Consider the following 10,198-nt stretch of genomic DNA (forward strand, 5'->3'; position numbering starts at 1 on the left):
CAAAATTATCGAATGTGGGGGTGGCAAAATCATGCTTGCCCCAGTCGGCAAAAATCCTAGTTACGGCCCTGGCTATCAGCACACAAGCCATAGACTAAAGATATAATTATAATTATTATTAATTATAATTATTAATATTATCTCTGTGATATATATATTACTCTGTGATACAAGCCAATCATTTTAACAAGAAAATGAAAAATGAATTTTTTCCCTTGTTTGCTAAAAATGAACTCCATATCCACTGAAAGTAAGAGTACTGAAAACCAGAGTAAATTATATCTTCCATGGTATAAATAGAACTAGAAAGACCTCGAAAAAGTCTCAGATGTTCACGTCACGTGTACTTCCCACTTCGTACCCTTATCAAATGCCGCATATTACAATAGGAGTATGAGGAATTACCGACGCTTGCCGTCCAAATAAATGTAATCTGGCCTACCAATGATTTAGATAAAGGGTTTACCTGCAATTCTTAGAAATCGGGGGTGAGCGCAATCGACCTATTTCTCATCAAAAATGGTTCATCTTGGGCTCAATCGACCTACACCCCTCTGGGAGGATGCAATTTACGATGGATGGATGCCGGGTGATTGCGAGATAAGACTACTATTGCCACAGAACTTAAATGCATTGAGGTTCTAAAGAAAAGTAAAAAAATAAAATTTTGAGCAGATGGATTTTTCTGCTATTTAGAGAAATTTTTTGTTAAAAAGTTTTTCTGAGTCAAGTGTGAGAAACATATACACACTCGAATTTTTCGGGGGCCCGAGCCGACTCTTCAAAAATGTTGGGGAGGGGAGGGGGGAGGGCTCGGGCCCATGGGCCAGATAAAAGTTTACGCCTATGCAAATGTTGGGGTTTCCAGTGATATGGAAAGACAGAGAAAACCAGGAAAAAAGTTATCAAAATGAAAAATAGTCAGGGGAAATTTAAAATACTTGTCAAAAGTCAGGGAAAAATGCAAATATTTGATGAAGGTCGGAAAAGTTCTGTGAAGGACGGACCCAACCACGGAGGTATTATCTAGTACCCGATAATACCTCCATGGACCCAACCTTGGACCGACCGCCGCCACCAATGGAACTTTGGTTAGTAAGTCTAAAAGGAGTTCATAGACCACGATTCATCATAATTACTTTGTTGATTTATATGCTTGTAGCCGGACATTTTGTTACTCTGTTATACAAATTTATATAGATATATATACACACAAACTCATTCAATAAAATTCCGGATACACAACATCCATCTTTCGGGAACGCTTCGATATCTCTTTGAGATGGGAAGCGAGGTGAGTCCGGTCCTTTAATGTGAAGGGGAAATAGACGTAAATTCGAAAAACAAAAATTTCAAATTTGTAAGGTTAAGATTTTGAATTATATTGATTTCTTCCAGAGTTTTAGTCAGGGAAATTTTTGAGATTTTGGTTATGGAAATGATCAAGTAGATTTTCCTGGGAATCCTGAAATTGCCTGGTTCTTTCAACCTCTTATGAAAGTGCGTATGTTGACGACAGTAGTCCTGTTCACATGAATAATAGAAAAAAAAATTACAGTTGGAGGGGGGGGGGGTGTTTCAAGCTTGGTTTTTTATCTAAGTTTGGGGGGTGCCGTGTTAAAGTTTGGGAATCATCGACCTAAGAAATAGCTTAAAACCTTCTAAAGTCCAATATTACCAATCGGGAACATCCATCAAGCTTATATTACTGGAGGGATCAAGGACCCTCCACGACTGAAGCAACATCGAATACAAGTGACGTGTTCAAGTGGGCGGCTGTGTACGATCTTGGCTTCCTATGCTCTCCTATGGAAAAAATCCCCTGCCTTTAAGGAACATTTCAAAATTTTCTATTCCCACTTTAGAATCTCAATTTGTTTTCTCAAATTTTTTGGATATTTTTATACAATTTTACGAGAGCTTTTAGGATATTAGTATAGCTAGTTTTCAAGGAAACAGTTATTTTCCGGATATTATGCTGAGGTGAACTCGTAAAGAAGAGCCATCACGTCTCCGCCGGGACGCGAACCCGGGCAAGCATGCTACCATCTGAGAGGCCTCTCTCATCTAATGCCTCTACTTCAGCGCCTCAAACCACAGGACGTGAAATAAGGAAGGCAGGGCCATGTCTCCAGTGGTGTAGATCAAAGCGCTTGAAGAAAAGCTTTTTTTCAAGCGCTTTGGTGTAGATGGTAGCATGCTTACCCGGCATGCAAGAGGGCCTGGGTTCGAGTCCCGGCAGAGACGTGATGACTTTTCTTTCTGAGTTCACCTCAGCATAATATCCGGAAAATAACTGTTTCCTGGATATCTCGAGCTGAGAAAAAGCCGTCTATATAGGTAATTTTATTTTGGAATTTTAACTCCAACAACACGTCAGCATTTTTTTAAAAATCACCAAAATTTATCCATACATTTTGCAGCATAATTTTTTTTAATCATTTCAATAAGAAATTTTCTCCTCGTTGAAGCATGTACTGAGAGACACACGAAATTTTTCAAGACATTTGAACAAATGGTGTTTGTGAAAGAAATGTTCCTTATCTAACAAAAAAAAACGTAGTTTCGAGAAAAGAGCATTTTGATGGGAAACATTAGCATATTAGAGGACACCCAATGCCTGCCAGCAGTTTATAATAAAATACAGTGAAACTTCCATATTCAGTTTTCACCGAATCTTCCATTTACATAATACAAAAATCACCCCCTATTCCGTGGCCGCCTCCGTATCAACACCCCCCTATAGATAAGATATCTATGGGGGTGGGGGGTTGTTGCTCCGTATGCGGTCAGCTGCTGCCAAAGCTGCATTAAGACCTTTCAAGCGGCTTTGGCTGCTGCCAACCTGTCCACGGCCACTCCCTTATAGATAAGAGTTGAAAAAAGCTAGGTTTGGTGCGTTTTTTTCATCTGCATTCATTCACAGCTAATAGTTCTCTTTGTATAATCTCATAATCTTTATACATCAGCATAAATACCTTTCCGGATAAATCGAATTTTCTATTCACGTGTGACACAGGAAACATTTGTAAACGGTAGGGCTAATGCCGAAAGCCCTTCTTCTATCAAAAGCCTATCTTCAAGGCTAATGCTATATGGTTGCTGCCAGAGAAGTTGAAGAATATGCTTTGGTTGCTGCTAGCGGATAAGAGAGTTTAAAAATTCTCTCCCGGGGTGACAGGGTAAACCGGACAAGTAACCGGAAAGAACATATCCCTGATAATACAGATAAAGGCATCAATTGATTGGATGATCTGCTATTTTAAATTTCCATAAAATACAGTAAAACCTCTATTTTCATAACGATACCGGACCAAGAAAAAATAACTTTGTAGACAGGCACCGGAACCTAGGGGTTGAGGCCATTTGAGTTCCCCCCAATAATTTCTGAGAAAACAATGTACTGCGCCTTTCCTCTCCTGCGCACGTGCTTGAGTCCCGTATATACGGGATGACCAGCAACTTTCGGCCCCCCCCCAAATGGTTTCTTCATGTCGGCGCCTCTGACCGTAGAGGAATTATCGTTATATCGAGAGGCAACATCAAATCGCGAGTAATCAAATTTATGCCGCTGTTGGCACCAGAGCCGTCTTAAGTGCATCATGGGCCCCCAAGCTAAGTTGTTTTTCTGAGGCCTTACCTGGTAAATTCTAGAAAATTTTAACTAGATCTCATTTTCGTGAGGTCCCTCTACTCTTGAGGGCTTCCGGGCCGTGCCCTGGTGGGCCCATGCGTTAAGACGGCACTGGTTGGCACCTTTTCTAAATAGGCATTGTTAGTACCACTAAAAAAGTGCGCTTTTGAATATTCATTTGCGCTTTCAGGGACGGCTCGAGCTTACCTGCCGCCCGGGTGCGAAGCCTCATATGCCGCCCCTAATGGCTACCCTGGCAGGAGGTTGAAAGGGCTTCAGTGAAGGGGACCTCGAGATAAATGAAATCTGATTTTTTTTCCAGAAAAAAGCCGTACATCACTGTGTAAAGTGTGCGTGACCATACGTCCCGCTTTTGAATTAGATTTTTCTGCTGTTTTTTATTCCAGAATTATCTTACCATTCTACTTAATGGCAGATAACTTAATCCTTGAAACAGTACTTCTTTTTGTAAGCCATCATCCCTTATCCTGTGAAGATGATATGTAACGAGATTATTATTTTTTACCAAGAAATTTTTTCAAAGGTGTTTCTCCAGGGACCGGCCGAGTGAGAAGCCGAATTTTTCCTTTGCTTTCATTTGACTATTCTGGAACGAATTCTGGGTGAGGGCATGGCACCCCCCCCCCTCCATCCTAGAGCAGGGCCCTTAAGCTGGGATCTTTTGTGACCCTCCCAAGTCAGACTTCTCACGGGACTTTCTATAGTTAATTTATAGCGTGAATAAGCAAAAAAATTATGCGAATTGTCCCGGGGGCCCCAGGGCTAGAACTCTGCCAGCCTCGTCCATGTCGGTATCCGATATGAATGGGTAAGTTCAACTGGCCGAAAAAAAATTTTTTTTTGTCTGCTCTGTGTAGAGGAGAAAAGTCTGCGCTGCCGCCCCCTACAACCTGCCGCTCCGGAGCGCCGCACCCCTTGCACCCTCACTTAAGCCGCCCATGCGCGCTTTAAAACATTTATTTTTCACGAAAAGTGCAATTAATTAGTTGATTAATGAAATTATTCAGATGCATTGCGCAACAGCTTTATCAACATTTTCGGTGATCATGGGGTTAATAGCATCAAAACACTAATGTTAGTAGGCGCTCTTAGAAGAATGAAAACAAGTGACGAAGTTAAATTAAATTCAAGACGATTTTGAGTGAAATATAACGAAATATCGTTCTAGCGGTTTCAAAATCTCTTACAAAAAATATCGTTATTGAGGGATTCGTTGTAGTAGAGGATATCGTTGTATCGAGAGGTGTTTAGCATTATACTATAGGGAATTCCAAACCAGATTTGGAGCCCCGAGAAAGCACGTTACGACCCTGGTACCTTGTATTATAGGTCGCTCATTTGATCACACATTTACAGGTTCACACATTCTTTTGGTCACTCACATACTTGCACACACTATAAGTCACTCTTTTAGTTGCTTACTGACATGATTCCTTGCTCTATGGGTCACTCTTTTGATCATTTACACGTTTAAGCATGCTTTTGTGTCACTCTTTTAGTCATTCACATGCTTACCCACGCTCTAAGTCACTGTTTTGCTTACTGACGTGATTGCAAACTCTTTAGGTCACTCAATGGCTTAGTCCTTTACTGTCTCGCAGAGACAGATTTATTTAAGGTTATGTACTAATATTCAGGCCCGTAGCCCTTTTCGGGATCCCGGAGCAGACTTTTCCTTGGGGCCCTTCTTGAAAGGGCTATTATTATGCAAAATAAGTGTAAGTTTTTTGGGGTCCTTTATTTGGCTCGGGACCCTGGGGCAGTGCCCCGGTTGTCCCCCAGCCTATTTACGGCCCTGCTAATTTTGCCGTCCTTCTCCCATTCTACTAATTTTCTTGGCTACTCATTCCTCAAATTCTCCGCCCCTCTGAACTTACCGCCCTGGGCTATAACTCACCAAGGCCCCCCCCCCCCCCACCTGTAAATAGATCACCGAAAGTGTTGAAAAACCTGCTGGTACTGCCACTTTCTCTGTAAGACACAAAAGTGTAATACGGTAAACTTCTTCACTGTAAGGCTATTGGTATGCAAAACAAGTGTAAATTTTTTTGTGAGGCTCAAATTCAGCTCGAGGCCCCGGTTGCTCCAGCCTAGTTACGAGTCTGCAAGGGAACATGAAAGTGAATGACCAAAACAGTGACCTAGAGCATGTGTATGTCCGTTACCAAAACAGTGTGAAAACATGTGACCAAAACAGGGTGCAAGCATGTGAGTGACCAAACCAGTGTGCAAGCACGCGAATGTTTAAAAGTGACTCAGAGACAAAATGTACTTGCAGGAGTGGCGAATTCGAGAAAAGAGTAGCCAAGAAAATTAGACTAGAATGGGAGAAAGGCGGCAACATTTGTATAACTTTAAATAAATTTGCCTCTGCCGTGCAGTGCCGCCTTAACACATGGGCCTATCCGGGCCCCCTCAAGAGCAGAGGAGGAGGGGTGACTCATATAAAAATGATATCCAATTAAAATTTTCGAGAGTAAGTGTGTAAATTGGTTACGGACAAGCATTACTAGAAGGTAGAGACTCAAAAATATCACTTTGTCCAGGGGCCCTTTGATGCTTTTAAGATGGCCCTGCTGCCGATACAGTAAAGGACTTGGTCAGTGAGTGGCCAAAAGAGTGATCTAGAGAAACTGCAAGCACGTGAGTGGGGAAAAGAGTGACTGAGTGTGAGCAAGCAAATGAATAAGCAAAAGAGTGAGATATAGAGTGAGGGACTAGGTCAGCGAGTGACCTAGAGCATGTGCAAGCTTGTGAAGGACTAAAAGAGTGATCTAAAGGCCCGGTCATACACAAGACTAATAGGAAATGAATGGGTAAAACTAAAACGGTGAACATGGCCTGGTTTGGCTGATGTCAGGGCCCGGCACCAGGCAGCTTCCCGGCAGTTGAGGAAACACTGACCTAGAGCATGTGCAAACGTGTAAATGATCAAAAGAGTGACCTATAAAGCAAGGAACCATGTCATTGAGCGACCAAAAGAGCAACCTACAGCGTGTGCAAGTATGCAATTGATCAAAAAGTGTGCAAGCATGTGAGTGAACAAAACAGTGTGCAAGCAATTGAGTGACCAAAGCAGTGTGGAATCATGTGAATGGTTGAAGAGTGACATAGAGAGTGTGAGCATGGAAATGACCAAAAGAGTGACTTGGAGACACATGTGTGCTTTACTTGCAGGAGTGGGGAGAGACCAAGTGGGTTATAGAGGAATGGGTAGTCAAGAAAATTAGACTAGAATGGCGAAAATGGCGCAAAATTCGTGAGGCCCGCAGGCGGCAAAGTCATAAATACGGCGATGTGCCAATGCTCGGTCATATAATACAGTAAATAACTTATAGTTAACATGAGTAACATTCTTCAATTATTTATACTAACATGAGTTACAAGCAGGGGCGTCATTTCAACTTTTTCCGGGGGGGGGGGGCAAAGAGCATGTACTAAAGGTACGCATATATATATATATATATATATATATATATATATATATACCATTTGTAGTGTATTTTCAAAAGCCGGGGGGGGGGAAGCAACGGCCACCCCCCCCCCCTAAATGACGGGCCTGGTTACAAGTGAATAATTTCGTCACTCACGTGCTTGCACACTGACTCTGGTCCCTCCCCTTTCTTACACTATACCCTGATCGATATTTTGGTTTCTCAACGACCTGCTACCTCGATCTCCAGGCCACTCTTTTTTATCATTCACGAGCTTGCACAATATTTTGGTCACTCATGACTTGGTTTCTCACTCTTTCTAGGTCATTCTTTTGGTCGCTCATTGAGCTAGTCACTCGCTCTTCAGGCAAAATTGGATATATTATTTTAGCACAAGTGGGCTGGCTATACAAATTTTGCCTATTCTAGTAATTTTCTTGACCTCTCAGTCCTCAAATTTGCCGCCCCTATGAACTTGCCGCCCTGGGCTATAGACCGCTAAGCCCCACTGTTAATACGCTCCTGACCCAGGACAGCGGAATTTACGGGAAAATTCAGAATATTTCAGAATTTTCCTTGGTCACCATGGCAACTAAAAAATTGATATTGACGCCTAAAATTTTGTTTGTGTCGTTACTAAATTGCATGCTGAGAGCAGCACAAAACGCCTGGAATTTATAGCAGCACATTTGCCATCAGAGAGGCGTCGAAATGAAGAAAATATCGGGGAGAGGGCCTGAAAGGTGCCAGTTGAGGAGGCTGTGTGAAGGGACTTCAGCAGGACTTATGCAGGATAGGGAGTGGTTGCGTTGCATTGTATATTTATCAATTATTGGGGCTGCTCAGCCTCCTCGTAAAATTTATTGGGAGTTAACAGCCTCCTAGTGAAATTTATTGGGAGTGCTCAAACAGCCTCAACCCCTCCCCCCCCCCCCCAGGTTCAGACGCTTATGTCTGCCAACATGAAAGAGGGTCACTGTCAATTTTTTTGTGATTTCTTCACCCCTGATGTATGTTCGACGGGGAAAATCACCTAAATTGAATAAATGCAAACTAAAATTAGTACCAGAAAGTTCTTGGAAAATGAGTTTTTTATTTTGTGTTTTGTTTTGCTTTTGTTTCAGTGGCCCTATGTGAAGTTGACGGACTGCAGGAGAATCGCACGGGAGATACAGCGCGAATGGATGCAAAATGATCTACAAATGGAACGTGAGATGCAACTCGAGAGAATGGAGACAGAACGCGAGAGGATCGAAATAGAACGGGAAATAGCAGAGATGGAACGCGAGAGGATCGAAATTGAACGCGAAATAGCAGAGCTAGAACGCGAAAGGGTGGAAATGCAGATTGAACGCATCAGAAGAATGGACAACGTGTCTTCTTCAGTCGGTGTGGACATGGGTATCGTGGACCGTTTGCCCACTTTCACTGCAGCTCACGGACTCGAGGACGCGGAATGTTCGATATGCCTGTCGAAAACCGAAGCCGGTCAAAAAATGATGCTCCTCCTGTGCAATCACGTGTTTCACAAGAACTGCGTTTCTGAGTGGCTGAAAAGGAAGAGCACCTGCCCGATATGCCAATGCGACCAGTACGACGCTCTGGCGATCTCTTACGCTCTGACGACGCATTGAAATCGAATTACCTACAAACCTTGATATTGTTTTTAAAACTGCAATAATGTCATCATGTGTCAAATGTATACCTGTTTGCCAACTTACAGAAATTAAAAAAAAAAACAAAAAAAAAAAACCTTTCATTGTTTTTCATTACTGAGTAAATCGCATTATCCATTGAACACAATATTACTGAGTTTATTGTTCGTTGGACATCAAATTTTGGTACACCCTGTCCTTTTCTGTTTCAGTTGCTATTTTCAAGAGAAATCCAGAAAAAAAAATTCAATATTGGCTTTGGCAAAATTACGAGAAATCCCGCGAGATTTTAAGATAAAATAAATTGAGAATTAATTAAAATTTATGAATGGTAAATGTGTCGAGTTTTATTGGAAAATGGAAGCAGTACGAAGTGAAAATATGTGCAGTTGATTCTTTTCCTGTGAATTCTCATAATCACCATGCTTCTGGGTATTTCTCACATAAACTTTGTCAACTTCTGGAAAATATTCTGTTCGGTAAATATGCGTCTTCTTGCTATTTCTACAGCAATCATAATAAACACGTGGGTGCTTCTACAGCAGAGAAACTCTCGGTAACGGACGCCTATGGGACCTTTGCACACTAACAAGGAATGGCCGCTAATAGGGAGGTACGGTATACAATGCAAGCTCGTTCATAACACTTTCACATTTATATGACATTTGGCTTCGGTCACAATTGGTTCCTATGCATTTTGATGTTAAAATGTTTACGTTACCGTGTGTGTGTCTCTGTAAAAGTGATACACCGGCGGTAATGCGTAATCACTAATCATCTCGATATAAAGAAGGTTTGATTAATTTTCACTACATTTATCACTTTCACCGGTGATAATGCATAATTCCCACATAAAGTTGGAAAGTCAAGATATACATGGGAAAAAAATTATACATATAGCTTTTCTTCTCTTATCAATTAATTGTTTTTACCCGTACATGATACGCGCGCTACATATTTTGCAATAAAAATTAAATTAAATTAAAATAAGTATGAAAATAAGATGAAAGCATTCATAACAACATCATCAGTCTTGTAATATTGGCTTTCTTCACACGACAAACAAAACCATTTCCACTCGAATTCACCCATCATAAACCATAATTATGACTGTTAATTAATTGACGATTTATCATATTTACCAATAAGAGCTTGAGATTAAACATAATCTTATCGAATATAATAACAAGGGCTAGGATTTTTATGCTCTAAAAACTTTCAAAATATGCTCTATAAAAAACGCATTTATTAAAAAAGCTGTAAATAAGCCTTATAAAATGAAAAATTACGTATAATAACCGGATTTATCATATTTACCGTAACATATACGAGTGGTTCAAGATTGCACGAATGGAGACTACCCAATGGAGCTACGCATCTGTGTACGGTTGAAATTAAAAATAAACGATGGGAATTGCAGAAAAGCTGGACATTCAAGACTTTAGTAAAGATGA

The sequence above is a fragment of the Pholcus phalangioides genome, unplaced genomic scaffold (assembly GCF_987345545.1).
Source record: "Pholcus phalangioides strain wild (caught in Gottingen) unplaced genomic scaffold, Ppha-v1.0 ptg000009l_1, whole genome shotgun sequence".
Lineage (NCBI taxonomy): Eukaryota > Metazoa > Arthropoda > Arachnida > Araneae > Pholcidae > Pholcus > Pholcus phalangioides.